The sequence below is a fragment of the Mustela putorius genome, unplaced genomic scaffold (assembly GCF_011764305.1).
Source record: "Mustela putorius furo isolate JIRA1106 unplaced genomic scaffold, ASM1176430v1.1 tig00003932_pilon_pilon_pilon:0A:0A, whole genome shotgun sequence".
NCBI lineage: Eukaryota > Metazoa > Chordata > Mammalia > Carnivora > Mustelidae > Mustela > Mustela putorius.
Window position 1 is genome coordinate 7,198,697 of NW_025422077.1, and position 16,853 is coordinate 7,215,549.

General features: G+C 43.0%; 1 long non-coding RNA gene across 2 annotated transcripts; it reads right to left on the reverse strand.

Annotated features, from left to right (window-relative positions):
* Window positions 1-10,640: 10,640 nt before the first annotated feature.
* LOC106006342 lies at window positions 10,641-16,619 on the reverse strand. Of its 2 annotated transcripts, XR_001180324.2 has the most exons (4): window positions 16,477-16,619; window positions 16,131-16,245; window positions 12,251-12,363; window positions 10,641-10,838 (listed from the first exon to the last, which is right to left on the reverse strand). It is a non-coding gene; the product is annotated as an uncharacterized LOC106006342 (long non-coding RNA). The 2 variants fall into 2 exon arrangements; XR_001180323.2 differs by lacking the exon at window positions 12,251-12,363.
* Window positions 16,620-16,853: the final 234 nt, after the last annotated feature.

The window sequence follows — 16,853 nt, forward strand, 5'->3', positions numbered from 1 at the left end:
GCCAGAAGACAATGGAGCAATATTGTCAAGTTGCTCAGTAAAAAATAATGATGAGCCTAGAATCAGGGGAAATAACTTTCCGTAATAAGAGCAAAATAAAAGTATTTTCAGGCACATAAAGACTGAGAGCGTTTGCCTCACAGACTCATTAAAAGAAACTCTATAAGGGATATGCTTTGGATATGAGGTAAGTTGACCCAATTGGTTTCTGATGCAAGAAGGAAGGAAAAATAAAGAAAATAATGACTATGCGCCTCAATCAGAAGAAACTGTGGTACAGAAAATAGTATTGATAGGCTGCATGGGATTAAGATCAGAAATAAATACAATAATTACACAGAAAGTGAAGAAGATCTAAGGTCATCTTTGCTGGCTTTCTTCTTAACTGAATATATCATAGTAAATTTTGTAATCATGCATTTAAAATATATAAATGTAAACTAGTAGGAGGGAAGGAAATGTGAGGGAAAATAACCAACCCAAAACCAAGAAAAGGGATAAAACACAAGAGAAAATGTTGAACAATAGGAACATCATGGGCAACAAAACACATGGTGACAGATACCAATCCAGGTGTCCTATTAATTACGAACAATGCTAGAACTCAACTTTCCCCTTTAAAAGTGAAGATTATCAAATCGGATTTTAAAAATATAACTATATGCCATTTACAGGAATATCCTTAAATATATAAGTCTACAGTTACGTTGAAAATAAAAAGGTAGCAGGGATGCCTGGGTGGCTCAGTTGGTTGGACGACTGCCTTCGGCTCAGGTCATGATCCCCGAGTCCTGGGATCAAGTCCTGCATCGGACTCCCAGCTCTATGGGGAGTCTGCTTCTCTCTCTGACCTTCTCCTCGTTCATGCTCTCTCTCACTGTCTCTCTCTCAAGTAAATAAATAAAAATCTTTTAAAAAAAAAGAAAATAAAAGAAAAAGGTAGCACACAGATTCTAGACAAATATCACCAGGTGAGGCTGTATTAATATCAGACCAAAGAGAGTTTAAGGAAAAATCACAACTGGAGATGAAGAGAAGCTGCATAATAAAAAAGTTTAGTTTGCCAGGAAAATGGATCAATTACAAAGTTCTAATAACTTACAATATAGTCTCCAAAGATATGCAAGAATACCTCACAGAACTATGAGAAATGGAAGAATCTATCCCACGATGGGAGATTCCAAAACACCTCTCCAAATAATTGATGCTTCAAAATCACTAACAGAGCACATTTGAGGAGCATAATCAACAGGGATGGTCTACTGGAGGCATATTGAACATTCCACCAAACAAGCAGAGATCTCCTACTCTGTGCAAGCACACATGGAACATCTATGCAAAATGGACCAAAAAAAAAAAAAAACTACTCAACAAATTTCAGAATTTGATACCATGCAGCCCATAGTATCTGGCCACAGCCTAACTAAATTTTAAATCAACAGTAAAAAGAGAATTTTCTTATTCTTTTTCTAACAAAAACACCCTGGATTACATATGTCTGGCAATAAAGAATATGCTGAATAATTCAAGGATAAAGAAGAAATCATTATGAGAACTATAAAATATTCAGAATGGAAGGAGAATATTGATACTCCAAGATAAGACAAGCAGATGCAGCTACAGTTGCACTTAGAGGGAAATTTATAACTTTAAATATTTATATTATAAAATAAGAAAGCTTAAAAATTAATGATGTAAGTACCTAACCCAAGAAATTAGAAGTAGAACAACAGAGTAAGCCCAATAAATTAGGAGCAAATCAATAAAAAGAGCCAAAATTAAAGAAATAGAAACGAACCTAAAACAGAAGACAAAAAAACCAAAAGTTGGCAAGTTCAATAAAGAAGAGGGAGTGAGAGTGTGTGCACAAATAGACAACAACAGAAATGGAAAGAGGGCCAGAAGATGTCCCAAACTACTTAATTTCAATAAAGTTGAAAAGAGAGATGGGCGCTGGGTGGCTCAGTCAGGTAAGCATCTGCCTTTGGCTCAGGTCGTGATCCCGGAGTTCCAGGATGGAGTCCTGAATCCGGCTCCCTGCTCAGTGGGGAGTCTGCTTCTCCCTCTGACCCTCCCCTCTCTCATGCTTTCTCTCGCTCTCAAATAAATAAATAAATAAAATCTTCTTTCAAAAGAAAAAAAAACAGAGAAGATTGTCAAATTTCTAAAAATCCATAAGGTAATAAAATTGACTCGAGACTATTAGGTCTTTACTGGTGGTGAACACAGCAAAACATACAGACTTGCTGTATCACTATGCTATCTATACACCTCAAACTAACAACGTTGTGTGCCTACTAAAAAGAAAAAATTAGGTTCTAATAGTAACAGAAATTAAATAATGAAAAGAGATACTATCACAGAAGCAAAGATGCTAAAACTCCATGCTGCATAAAATTTGAAAAGAAAATGTCAATAAAAATCCTTATATATTATTACTTTTTAAACCCACAGCTCTGTTCACCAGAAAGGCCTAGAAGCAATGTCATCTCTGTAGCAATGAGCTTTTGGGGGGAGAAGCAATTAAGGGGAGTTTCTCCCCATTCCAGCTCATTTTTTTGGAGGGTCTCAAGGTAAGTGTTACTTGGTAGCAAGAGAAATAAATGGACTGAACTCTGAAGACATGATTAAAAGACCAGACTCTGCAGGTAAAATAATTACATGTCAGTCAAGATCCTTGATTGTGGTTACTTGCTCATGAAATTGACAGACTAAAATAGATTGACATCTTTTTATATTTTTAAAAGAATCATATTGCCAAAGAAACCACAAACCTGGCAAAAGCTTGTGACGATTCAAACCCATACATCATTCCCCAGGCCCTTGAAAATGCACAGACAGGAACTGGATGGTGAGTGCCATCCAGCCAGACGAAGGGGAAGACTGATCACCCTGCTTCAAATGCGGCCAAGGAGGAAAGTGGACAAGAAGGAAACTTCCCAGGGAGGAAGTTTCTGGGGCCAGACAGGATGGTGGACAAGGGCGCTTCTTCCTGGCATCCCTGGAGATGCCAGGCGGGCTGATCACAGAACTTACCGTGCCTCTCGAAAGGGAGATTACTCTATGCAAACCCTGCAGGACCTGAAAGCCAGGGACAGTGGCTGCTGTGGGTTCCCCTTCTGCCTTTTCCTGAAGTCGAGTTTGTGTTGTGGTGATCTTGTCCCAATTCCATCGTGGAGGAGGTAGGCAGGCTGACAGCTCGTCTTTTGGTTGATCGTTCTTTGGACCAAAAGAAGACCCACTTGGACCTGTTCAATTCTCTCCATTGTCTGAAGTTCCTGGACCATAAACTGGAGGGCACTCTGGCTTGTTCCCCTGGGGCACAGGTGTATTTATTCTCCATAGAATAAAGAAGGAGGTTGCACATGGGCATGAGTAATTCTGTAGCCAGAAAGGCTGATGGTGGCAGGAGCGACTAAACCGTCCCCAGACATCTGGTCTCCACTTCTGAGTTTTAGCTGGGCGCAGTGCCTCCCTAGCTTGGGAGACCCTCTCTCCCAGTCTCCCTTGCAGGCAAGAGAGGCCATGTGATAAGATCTGGGATAGGAGTGAAGTTATTCCCTTAAAGGCAAAACTGTTCACTCTGTACTTCTTTCCCCGCTCCCATGGAAGGAGAAAAGAGAGTGACAGGAACAGTCACAGTGGCCCAGAGGTGAGAGCTCCACAGCAGAGAGTCCCAGCAGCCTGAATTCCTGAATGATCTCGTGAAGCAAGGCCAGCCTGCTATCCCCAAACCACTCCTCTCCCTTTGAAAGTTAATGAGAAAAAAGATACACAAACTTCTGTTTTGTAGAAGCCATTCTTTTTTAGTATCTCTTAGTCATGGCAAAGAGCTGTGCCTCACCCTTACGTACTCTTTCCATATGTCCACCTGTATTTTTTTTTAAGATTTTATTTATTGATTTGACAGAGAGAGAGACCACAAGAGAGGGAACACAAGTAGGGGGAGTGGGAGAGAGAGAAGCGGGTTTCCTGCCGAGCAGGGAACCTGAGGCGGGACTCAATCCCAGCACCCGGGGATCATGACCTAAGGCAGCTGCTCAATGACTGAGCCACCCAGGCGCCCTGTCCACCTGTATTTTAAAAGAATATGCATTTTATTTGCAACGCAAATAAAATATCATACTATCATCAATATCAATAAAATCATCATAAAATGATGCCCACGTATTTTCACACTTATGTATCATGTTTTCTCTTTCTAAGGCATGGCTAAGAAATAACAGGACTGGCTTCTCCGAGGTGAATTACAAATCCACAGTCATAACTGAGACCCATTTACCTCCTCAAAACACAAGTGATATGACACATCCCGATTAGTCACGGTGGTTTAGCAACAGCGCTTCCAGGGATGGATCAGAATGTCTGTGTCTGAAGGAGGGGAGGAGGGCACGGGCTATTAGCTAATAAGCCGTCAACGTCTGAAATCCGTTACGCAGAGCATTGAGCTAAAGTCATTCTGTTTCATTCCTACTGGGTTCTGTCTGCACTCTATTACTGACTACCCGGTATCCGTGCCTGATTTGCCTCCATAGTGCCTCAACAGGACTCACGTGACCACCAGATTCGCCATCTTACCTCATGAAAAGCAAGCCCTCTAATACAGAAGTTGCATTTTTTAGATTGTGAAATGAGAGGAGCGTCAGGGAACCCAGAATCCTCTAACAGAGGGTCTTGAGTCAGAAAACCCAGAACCCTCCAACATAGAAAATGTACCTGGTTCCCTTTCAGAACCATATTGTCAGATGACCCGTCATTCCAACAGGGTTTGTCGGGGTGAACAGTGGCCCCTATCTTAGACCCTATGTGGCAGCACGTAGAGACTTGAAATCTTTGGGATTCTATGTTTTTATATAGTGTCAGTTCTGAAATTTGGGGGGGCCTTCTTTCCACAAAGTTCCCCCCGGGAAGAAAAGACAGAGAAGAGTTTTTAAATTTTAAGCTGCCAGTGAATAGGTAAAAAGGACCCTTGCTTAGGAGGGCAGAGAATACTATGGAAGCGGGAGCCAAGGGAATAATGGCGAAAGTTGATCACTGAGGTCTGCACTGGGGGTGAGTGTGGCAATTGCCCCGTCATTGTCCAATGTGACATCAGCCCTAGATACCTTCTTAAACACAAACACTATTTTCAGCTATCTAGACCCACAGAGATGAGAAATGGCCTTGGTTCTTCAAAGAATTGTCTCCCTCTAGTGGCCAAAGATTTCTTGAGACAGACTCAGGCCAGCATGCAAGGTAGCCTGGGTCCACTAAGAATATAAACCTTCACATTTTTGTGGAGAATGTGTAAATAATCCTTGAATTTGGAAATAGAGTTACAGCCTATAATTTTTACAAGTCTATTCACCAAAAATCCGGGAATGATAATATCAATTTCACATGGTTGTTGTGAGAACTAATCTAAACTCATCAAACTAAATCAACAGAGGAACGTTGCATCTAGGAGGCAGGCCAGGCTCACTCACTGGTAAGACACTGGCTTTGGCACAGCAGCACTGAAGTAAAACGGCAAATGATGATATGTCCTGAACCCTCACTATCCCTCCCAAACAGCTGAAACCAAGAACCTCCAAATCTTCAGAGGTCAAGATTATGGACGTCCAAGGCCTGCTGTATGAACTGCTTCTGACAAACCGGGGTAGGCAGAAGAATGAGAGGTCTCCGTCCTAATTCCCGGGACATGTGTATAAGGTAGGTGTATGGCAAATTAGAGTCGATGGCATTAGAGTTGCTAGGGAAACTGTCCTGGATTATCAGAGTGCAGCCGATGACATTACAAGCGTATTTAAATGTGAAAGAGGGAATTTGGAAAGGAGGTCAGAGTGATGTGTTGTGAAAATCAGAAGAACCTGAGCCCATGTCACCGGCTCTGAGGGGGGAGGGGGGCAAGGGGGCACAGGTCAAGGAATGAAGGCAGCCTCTGGAGGTGGAAAATTCAAGGAAATGGATTCCCCCTGAGAGTCTTCAAAAATGAACACAGCCTTGGCAACACCTTGATTTTGGTTCTGCGAGACTTATTTTAAATTTCTGTCATCCAGAACCGTAAGATAATACATCTGTATAGTTTTAAGCCCTGAAATTGGTAGTAACTTGTTACAGCAGCAGTAGGAAGCTGACACGTGCCCTAAGTGCTTTCCTGGAGGAAATGTGACCTGCTGTCAGACCTTGAATCATCTGTTCAGAAATGACCTGCCAGTAAGCCTGGCACCATGGGCTCCGAAGACTCAAATCCGACCGAGATTCAGTTTTGAGCATATGTCCCCACCCTCCCGCCACCCCCCACAAGAGGATGGTTATTCAGTGCTCCTCCCCACATCAAGAGGGGATGGTCCTACCATTCTCCCTAAGCCTGGCCAGGTAGTAAGCACATCAGTAGGCTGAATAAGCTTCTTCTCAGACAGAATGAGAGGGTTGGATTAAAAACCTTGTTGGTGGGGCACCTGGGTGGCTCAGTGGGTTAAGCCTCTGCCTTCGGCTCAGGTCATGATCCCAGGGTCCTGGGATCGAGCCCCACATCGGGCTCTCTGCGCTGCAGGGAGCCTGCTTCCTCCTCTCTCTCTCTCTGCCTGCCTCTCTGCCTACTTGTGATCTCTGTCAGATAAATAAAGAAAATTAAAAAAAAAACAAAAAACTTGTTGGTCCCCTCCAGCTCTCCAAATTCTATAAAACTAGAGTTCTCAGCTTTTTGAGCAGTTGATAAAATATCAGTGATGCTTTTGTTTCTGCAACTCTATCTGTTCCGTGATGGTTTGATCAGAGCAAGACTCAGGGCTGCTGGCAGAAGCCTTTTCCAACCATTTGGCTGCTGCCTCGAGGAAAACAGGGATGTCCTTCCAAACTATGCCTACCTGTGCTGCACACCCCTCCCACACACATACACCCCAAAGGGCTTTCCTTCAGCTTCTCCTGCTCCTGCAGGAAGGCAGTCATCACAGGTTCACAAGTTCACACGCACTGCCCGAAGTAAAGTGTGAGCAGAAGTGCCCCCACCCTCCACACAGGCTGCTGGGGAACAAGAGCTATGACAGAGGGGCTGAAGCTCTGTGCTCACGGCTCACAGCGGCCTTCCGGTTGAACCTTCCCCCTGGCCAGCATCACACCTTTGGCTTTCTTTCTTTTTTTTTTTTAATTAATTAATTATTTATTTGTTTGACAGACAGATTACAAGTAGGCAGAGAGGCAGAGAGAGAGAGAGAGTAGAGGAAATAGGCTCCCTGCTCAGCGGGGCTCAATCCCAGGACCCTGGGACCATGACCTAAGCCGAAGGCAGAGGCTTTAACTCACTGAGCTACCCAGGCACCCCAACACCTTTGACTTTCTTAACGAAGTGTCCAAGAAGCTGGAGGCTTTGGGGTTGCAAAATGCGGGAATGGATTTGCCTTAAACTCCAAGACCCTAAATCACCACCCCCAGGCTGAAGAAGGCTTTCTTAAGGGTGGGATGTGTCCAGAATGAGGTACAAACACATGTATTTCCCAAGCCGGGCTACTTGGCATCTGTGCCATGCCAGTGGCCCGTGAGGCTGCAGCCGGGGTTCCGACGTGAGTTTTGGGGGGAGCCACTGCCATTTGCTTTGGCTGTCTTTTTGGAGGGCTTTGCTCTTGAAGTTCTCACTCTGCCTGCGTGGTTGGTAAATATCCTTTTCCGGCTTCATTCTGGGCTCGAAACCAGTGTGGAAAAGTTGATTCACGGATTTGATTCAACCGCCTCTTGTTTCTATGGAAACCCAGACTGCTCCATAAACCCATTTGTATATTCCTACTGCCCAGCCCGTTTCACGAGCAACTTAAATGTAGACTGTCACCTCCCTGGGTATTAACCTTTAACTCAGAAGCAGAAGTAGCTTTGTGGGACACAGAACATCCACATGCAAAGAACTCACAAGAGCCAAATCCAAAATTGTCATTTTATGTTATGTAGCCTCAAACACAGAGGCCCACTGGACTGTGAAGACAGACTTGGTGGTATCTCTGAGAAGAACCAAGCACACCTGTGATGGAAAGGGCTCGGAGGCTGCATCAAAGCTCAACTGTGGAGTGCCGTGATCGATTGGTGATGCCTGCCACAGACCTGGGGGTGGCCGTGGAGACACATGCTCTCCCTGAACTAAATGCTGTTAGTCTGGTGCATCTGGGTGGCTCAGTTGGTTAAGCACCTGCCTTCGGTTCAGGTCATGATCCAGGGTCCTGGGATCGAGCCCCACATCAGGCTCTCTGGTCAGTTTCTCCCTCTGCCTGCTGCTTCCCTACTTGTACTATCAGATAAATAAATAAAATCGTGTTAAAAAAAAAAAAAACACCCACAAACACTGTCCACTTCAGAGCAAAGCAGCACAATCAGTCTGTTGTTCACAAGGGCTTCTAGGAGCTCAGATCCCGGAATCAAGCCAGTAAGTCATAGAAGTTACTTCTGATCCACTCAGGGCACAGCAGCCCCCTAGAGCCAGGTTCTTCAGGTCATGGGCACTAGTGTCCCATTCCTTTTATCTGGGGTATGCTATGTGCTTGTCTTGAGCATTTGCTATAAAACATTAAGAGGTAGCTCCATCCTTAAATGGGGGCCCATTCTGCAGAGAGCAGGGGCAGAGTGTCTAATTTCCCCTCTCTGGAACCGGGGACCCCAGAAGTATTAACTAGAAGTATTGTTGTTGCTGTAAGCAAAGGGAAGCTGGCTGGGGTTGGCTTCAGTGAAGTGGGAGACCATCCTTGCAAGGTGTGGAGATATCAGGACACCTCCAGAGAGGAACAGGAAGCAACTAGACCTCAGGGACAACTGTCCCAGCAGGACTCTCCCACCATCCTGAATCCGACTCACTATCATCGGCTTTAGACTCTCCCAGTGGCTCTTCTAGGTAAGTAACCTGTCTCCGTCAGCCCCTGGGCCTCCAGCCCCCAATCAACGCTGTTCTTCCCTTCATTCCAATTCAGAAAGTCCATGGAGGGATTCTTTTTTTTTTTTCTTTTTTCAGTGTTCCAAGATTCATTATATATGCACCACACCCAATGCTCCATACAATCCGTGCCCTCCATAATACCCACCACCAGGCTCACCCAACCTCCCACCCCCCGCCCCTCCAAAACCCTCAGTTTGTTTCTCAGAGTCCACAGTCTCTCATGATTTGTCTCCCCCTCCGATTTCCCCAAATTCACTTCTTTCCTTCTCCTAATGTCCTCCGTGTTATTCCTTATGCTCGGCAAGTAAATGAAACCATGTAATTGACTCTCTGCTTGACTTATTTCACTCAGCATAATCTCCTCCAGTCCCATCCATGTTGACACAAAAGTTGGGTATTCATTCTTTCTGATGGAGGCATAATACTCCATTGTGTATATGGACCACATCTTCTTTATCCAGCCGTCTATTGAAGGGCAACCACCACCCCACAAACCAGGACTAGGCAAGGAAAGGGGGAAAGCAGCCCTCAGCTTTTAGGGTAGATTAGAGAGCTCAGAATCATCAAAGTCCAGAAGCTTTGGCTAATGGAAGTATGTCCAACATATGGAGTCTGAGGCAAGAGCATCAAACAAAAGAGTAATAATAATCATAATAGAAGTAGTCATAGTAAGAAAAATAATACCATTCATTGAGCATCTACTTTGTGACAAACATATTAAAGCCCTTTACATGTACTATTTCTAACTTTACCACCCTGCAAGGTGGTGCTATTGGGCCCATTCTGCAGTAAGAAAAATAAGATCCACCGGACATGAAGAGATTCTCCTATCAGAGCTACTAAGCACCAGAAGTGGTTCTAAAATGAAAGACTTGGAGAAAGGATCAAGCCAGAGGAAGCAAGTCTTTCAGGAAGTAAAGTTCCTGTGATCCCCTGGGGGCCAATGTGCTTATGGAGAGAAAGTCTTTTTGGAGGATGATGCAGAGCCTCTGGGCAGAGACAGTCTGGAAACCTGGAAGGTTTGATGCGGAGAGGGGGGTGTGTTTGTCCTGACTCACCTGTTGTTCCCGCATCTGTATTACCAGCACCCCCTCTCGTTCTCAAAGGCAGTCATGTGCTACTAAGTGTTTAAAAGCAGGTCTCACTACAGACACATACATGGGTATGTACTGATGACACGGACGGCACACACACACCTGATACAAAGTTTGTGTAGTATGCAATCTACGGATTATACTAAAATATACACTATTCTTTACTGAAAATTCCATCTGTCCAACTGATTCTCAGAGAATACTTTTGTTGGTTTTTGCCCAAATCCTGTATCCTGAGCCAGCCTGCAGCTGCGTTTCCACCACCATTTGATCAATTTCCCAATAAATTGCTAGTAGAAAGCTACTAATTCTTTTTCCCGATAAATGTATTGTCATTAAATCTAATAGGAGATCTACCACCAAACTGTTTCTCGTCCTTGTACAAATTAGATTCAGAAAGCCTAAGCAGAAACTTCTCTCAGCTTCAGTGCCCCTGACTGCTCCAGTGCCGACCGTCCTCACAGAGCTGCGGGGATTACAACATTGTTTGACGCTGCAGTATTTAACAGCAGCTGTATTTGACAGCTGGCTCCAAAAAGTACAAAAACGGTCAGTGACAGACTCACTGCTCGCTGCCAGCATGAGCCAGTGCAGTCACCCCACTAAGAAAATGCCCCAGTTCCAGCAAGATATCGCAGAGTTGCTTACCTTCTAGAAGAATACGTCCAGCTCTCCCTCCGTAACTGTGGTGCTGGGGCCTTTCACATCATGATATTAAGGACCAGCCAAGCAGAAGAGAAAGGAAAGGGCATTGGGAGAGGCTTTGCCTCCCAACACATGACCTGGGATCTGGGTTGTGTGGACTCTCCAACTTTTAAACTGTTCCTCACAGGGGCGAACAGGCAGGGACACTGAAAAACAAAGTAGGAGCTCCTGTGAGCTAAGTGGACTCCTGTGATTTTCTGAGTGTTGCAGTTTCTCTACTTTTTACAACCAGCGAGGAGACGTTCTTACAACTTCCTTGTACCTGCCAACAATGTGACTCTGTACTTACAAAACCAGGTTTATCTCAAATGTTTATAGGGCTTCATGGTGTGGGAAAAAGTGACTCCCAGCTTGGATACTTATGTGAGTAAGCTATTCAATCTCTCTAGATATCTATTTTTTTAAGCTATAAAATAGAAACAAGCAAGGGCACTAATACTAAATGTACAGTTTTGTGATTTAATTAATATGAGATGTTTTAACTAATTAATTGAGAATTAAATGAGATAATATACATGAGAGAATCCTTGTAAACTACCAGTGTAAAGTGCTATCATTATACTGTTTAAATTTTTGCTGACATTTAAAACTAGTGGCATCAGTAAGGATAGCCAGCAAAGCTGCCATTAAAAAAAAAACCAAAAACCAAAAAATTCTCCAAAATTCAAGACAAAACGCTTCATTTTCTCCAAGTTATTTTTTTCCAATTATTTTAGAATTATTCTAGAAAAATGAAGAATCAATATAAACTATTCCTATAATGCTACCCACCTTTACATTCCCAGTTCTCAATTCAACAATTTTTTTTATTGAGCCCGTCTCCTGTGTCAGACACTGTACTAGGTTCGGGGAATTCCTGCCCTTGAGATGTTCTTACTAAGTCACTTTCTAAAAACTGGCAGGTAGGTACATGTAGGTTTTTACGCAAAGCAGGACTCGCTGCCAGCATGTCATATCTGAGTGCACCGACGTAAGGACATTCTCCTGTCAGCTCTACAATGACGGGGAAATGCTCCATCGACAAGGACACTCTCGGGATTCCAGGGAAGGAGCACAGTGTCCCGGGAGCAAAGGGTCCCGGGAGCAAAGCCTGCGTCTCGTTTGTAAAGCAAAGGAGAGGCCAGCTTCTGAGAATGGGCAGTCAGAGACAGAGCAGCTCTCGGTGTTCGTGAAGCAGAGGACTGACTGCTTCCAGTGAGTGTGGGGATGGCTGGTTTGCTTGCTCGCTTTTGCCTTTATTCTCCGTCCAAAGCTGAATGCTGTCAGTCTTGGCTTAACTGAGGCTAGTCACAGAAAACAGAAAACCAGCAATTTGCTTTAACTATGTAATGTTAATGGACTATAAACTGACAAAGGAAAAAGGACTCCTTAACATGCAAGAGATTAGAGCTCAATTTGAAACAAATAAAAAACATTTACATGTAAATTCCTGTAGCAGACTTTTAATTATTATCTAAATAAATACACTTATTCCCTAATGAGCAGGCTACATTGTACATAAATTTCTAATCCTAAATCAATGGATCATTACCAAAATAAAGGTTACTGGGTCACTCACTTTTTGGGAGGACTTTTTCTAAGTGTTGTGTCATAATCACTGACGGGAGGGAAATTTAGCGATGCACTTCTTGAGCTGGAAAACATTCAGAATCTTTGGCCCCTACTAGGAATCTAATTTAAAGAAAGAATTAGATACAGAAAAGATAAATGGACAATATAGTCACATGAGTGCTATCACAGCAAAAACATTGGTTATAAAATTGTTTTGTCAATAGAATTGATTATTGAGAAACTATTAAGCAGCATGTTCTCAAAGCCTCACGTTTGGGGTATTTATAATGTTTACAAAAATAAATAGGATGTGTAACTGTTTATAATAAAAAATGCCATATGTAAACTACATTGTATGATACATTTAGTATATATTTAATAATACCTATATACTGTATATATATGTACACATATCACATAGAAAACATCTGAAAGGAAATACACTAAAAATACTAACAGTAGTTTTCTCTAGGTGGTGGGATTTTGAGTGGCTTTTATTTTCTTAAACCTGATTTTCTTTTTACTGAGGTTCCCAAATAAGCCTGAAGATCTGCCAAGAAGAAAGACTATGCTGGCCAGGTTGACATGTAGTTCCTATGACAATTATGGGTACAACTCTAAAATAATAAACTGACATTTTTAATATCTTAACATAAATATTTAGTGGCCAAAAAAAAAAAAAAAAGGACCATGATGAAGAATTTGCCAAGTATGGAAAAGTAAAAATATTGGGAAAAGAATCATCCAGAATTCTACCAGTCAGAGGGAAATGCAATTCCTGTCCTGTGACTGACTCAGTGGCTTTGAGCTATGCCACAGAGCCCTGCTTTTGCCAAGGAAGTGCCCCGGGAGCTGTCGCAGTGGAGAGAGAGCAAAGACTGACCAAGTCCTCCCATCCAGGTGGGGGACCGGAAACAGAACCCCAATCTTCCACATCAATCCATTTTGCATTTTAGACTTTCATCTAATATTGCACTTAAAGAAAGACTTGGTGGCAAAACAAGTACAAATATAACAACTGAAGGCTGCCCTATTCAACCTCTTCTCTAAAGCTAAACCGTTTTGTTGTTTCTAGTTTTTTCTCTAACCTAATGGAGGGCTGAGGATAATGATCATTTTTTTAAAGCTCTCAATGTTGCTAAATTGCAACAAATTGTTGACACAAAGGTCAACCTGTTCACATTCTCATCAGCTTGCTCATCTCACCAAAGCCTTGCCTGCAATGAGCAGAATTTAAAAAAAAAAAAAAAAAACTTTGTTAATTTGATAGATTTAAACCACAGTCCCTCATTGTGCTTGCCCATTTTTTTTTTTTTAAGATTTTATTTATTTACTTGAGAAAGAGAGCAGGAGAGGGGGTAGGATCAGAGGGAGAGGCAGGCAGGGAGCCTGATATGGGACTTGATCCTGGGACTCCAGGAGCATGACCTAAGCCCAAGGCTGTTGCTTAACCAACTGAGCCACCCAGGTGCCCAGTGCTTGCCCATTTTAAAGGCTGCTTCCTCCCCTTTGAGTACTTCTTCCAAGACTCCTTCCATCAGCAAACTCCTCTGTGAGGAGGATGTGGACACGCCCTCACTAAAGTGACTGGAGCTGTCCCGCAGCTGGTGCTTGCGTTGTCTTCTCTCGGGGCCCCAGGCCAGCCATCTGACTTGACTTCAGAGAGGGCCAAATCCCTGGAAGAAGGCCTCTACGAGAAATGGCAGATGCCATCCTCTTCCTCCTGAAACACTGTCCTGAACCACAGAATCTCAGAACTGTCCAGGGCCCTGAAGAGTGGTCTTCCTCAGGCCTCTGGCTACACAGACGAAGGCTCGAAGCCTGCAGTGGGAAACCAGCGTACCAGTTAACGATACAGCCAAGGCCAAGACCTGCGTCTGTCTCCTGGGGGCCTCAGCCCCATGATCTTCCCAATGCCAGCCTCCAGCTGTCTCCATCACCATCAAACGGCCCCCAAAGCCAGCTGTGACCCTTCAGCCTTCTATCTGATCGCACGCTAGAAAAGGGTGTGTCACCATCATCCACGTGTAAGAATGACTCACAAGGGCCCCTGACCCAGGGGGTGGGCAGAAGCTGAAATCTAGCTCAAGCAGAGGGGTAGAGAATAAATGCAGAAAGAAAACAAACTGGGAGATGACCCCCTGAACCCGGCCGAGTTTGTAGAGCTCGACTTTCAGAGTCAGCCTATGAGTGACCACTAGGCGGAGCTCTGTTTTCAAAATAAAGTCCTGATCCTTCAGTTACCAACTGGCTTTCGGCTCAAATGACCTTAGCTTGAAGATATCAAAGACTTAATGCAAGGATTTGCTCACCAAATCCACTGGCTCTCATCCAAATTGTATGCCGATGTACAGTCTATACTCTGTAGTGCCCCATGAGTTAAACCTTTCCATTTTGGTCCTTAAATTATTGTCTTAAAAGTAAATAAAATAGGGACGCCTTGGTGGCTCAGTGGGTTAAGCCTCTGCCTTTGGCTCAGGTCATGATCCCAGGGTCCTGGGTCTCTGCTCAGCAGGGAGCCGGCTTCCTCATCTCTCTCTCTGCCTGCCTCTCTGCCTACTTGTGATCTGTCTGTCAAATAAATAAATAAAATCTTAAAAAAAAAGTAAATACAATATATATGTTTCTGCATATGTGTGTTCATGTATAAAATAACACCGAACCAGAGAAGTTACAAAACATGCATTTACCCAAGAAACACAGAATTTTAAATATATATTTAAAATGTATTCTAACATATAAAGCATATATTTTATATTATGTAAATAAAATGTAAAATAGACTTAATATATATTGGTGTAATTATATCTATTATATATTTAAATGTATTTTAATACATAAAATATGTACTTATCGCATTTACATATTATGCATTTAAAATTCTTTCTGCTGTTGGGCGCCTGGGTGGCTCAGTGGGTTAAGCCGCTGCCTTTGGCTCAGTGGGTTAAGCCGCTGCCTTTGGCTCATGATCTCGGGGTCCTGGGATCGAGTCCCGCATCGGGCTCTCTGCTCAGCAGGGAGCCTGCTTCTCTCTCTCTCTCTCTCTCTGCCTGCCTCTCTGCCTACGTGTGATCTCTCTCTCTGTCAAATAAATAAATAAATAAATAAATCTTTTAAAAAAAAATAAATTATTTCTGCTGTTAAGTGACAAATAAATGCTTTGTAACCCCAATTATATATAAAGTATCTATTAAGTATATTCTATGTTTGTATGTAAAATGCTAAATATAAATTTTATATAATAAAATATTTTAAAATATTTATTTAAATTTTTCCCTGTTGCTGGTGATAAATACATGCTTTGTAACTCCTCTGGCTCCGTTTTCCCCATAATAACCACCAAAAACCCCCAAAACACAAAATAGCTCTTTTATTGACCCGTTCAAGGTATTTATGTTTCTCTAGCCCACATCTGTTCACATATAGTTGAAAACAGAAAAGAAAGAGAGAGATTAAATTTAAAGAGAAATGTCATTCGCTGCTGTTCCTGGCTAAATTAGGACAGAAAGCACAAAGGAAAACAAGAGTCTATTGTAGCTAAGAGGAAGAGAGGCTTTAAATAGTCCTAACCAAATACGAAAATATAACAGTTCTCTTCTGGTTTCCTTTAGTGCTAGTTCTAACATACAGGTTGAGGGGTGGGAAAAGCATATTTTTAGTCGTTATTATTTATGTTGCTTTGAGGAAAATCACCTGTGTGGAACACAACAAACAGTAAATTGGGAGGTTTTAATGAAATCGACCAGCAACTTTTCTCAGCCCCCCAGGAAAAAACAAAAAGAAAAACTCCCACCGTCACCAAAAACCAGGCTTGCACAACCTCAGGGCAGATACAGACAGACCCATTAACTATATGGCAGAGGGAACTGGATGGAAAAAACACCTACCAACAGGCTTCTCGTCAAGGCAAATATATATCCAAGGTTTCACTTGGGAAACTGAGACCACTCAAAACGTTTGGAAGATACTTCATACATCCCTGCAGGACCCGGGATCCGAGCTCTGAAAATAACCAGAAAAGCACACACGTGGTACTCTTGGTGATACACAGCTCCTCTTGGTCATTCCAGTTCCCATCCATTCCTCTTTTAATCTAGATTCATTCGGACATAGGAAGTGAGAAAAGCCCAAACTGTGCAGAAAGGAGAACGAACGGGGTGGGGGTAGCTCGTCATATTGGAGGGAAAACCGTCCCCACAAGTTCCGTAAGTAATAAGAGACTGGGAAAGAAACCTGTTTAGCAGGACGGAGAAACCTCAGGTCGTCAGGCACTCCTTGGACTCAGAATACAGTATCAGAGAACGAATCAGACAGGAGACTCTGGCAGGTTGGTAAAACAGAGCTTTTATAGATGACCATCTGCCAGGAACTGGGAACAGGAACTTATTTGTCCTCTGGCCTCTGGGTAGTCCTCTGAGAACAAGACTGCACACAGCTAGGAGTGACCACAATCAGCTTGCCCTGTCTCTTAACAAATACTGCCTCTATACGACACCTGTATCATTCAAGGACGAGTAAGTGGGGGGGAAGGGACCCTAAGAGGAAGAGCTAATTGTAAAAACCACAAAAAAAACAGGAAAGGGAATGCATCTTGATGATCCAGTAGAAGA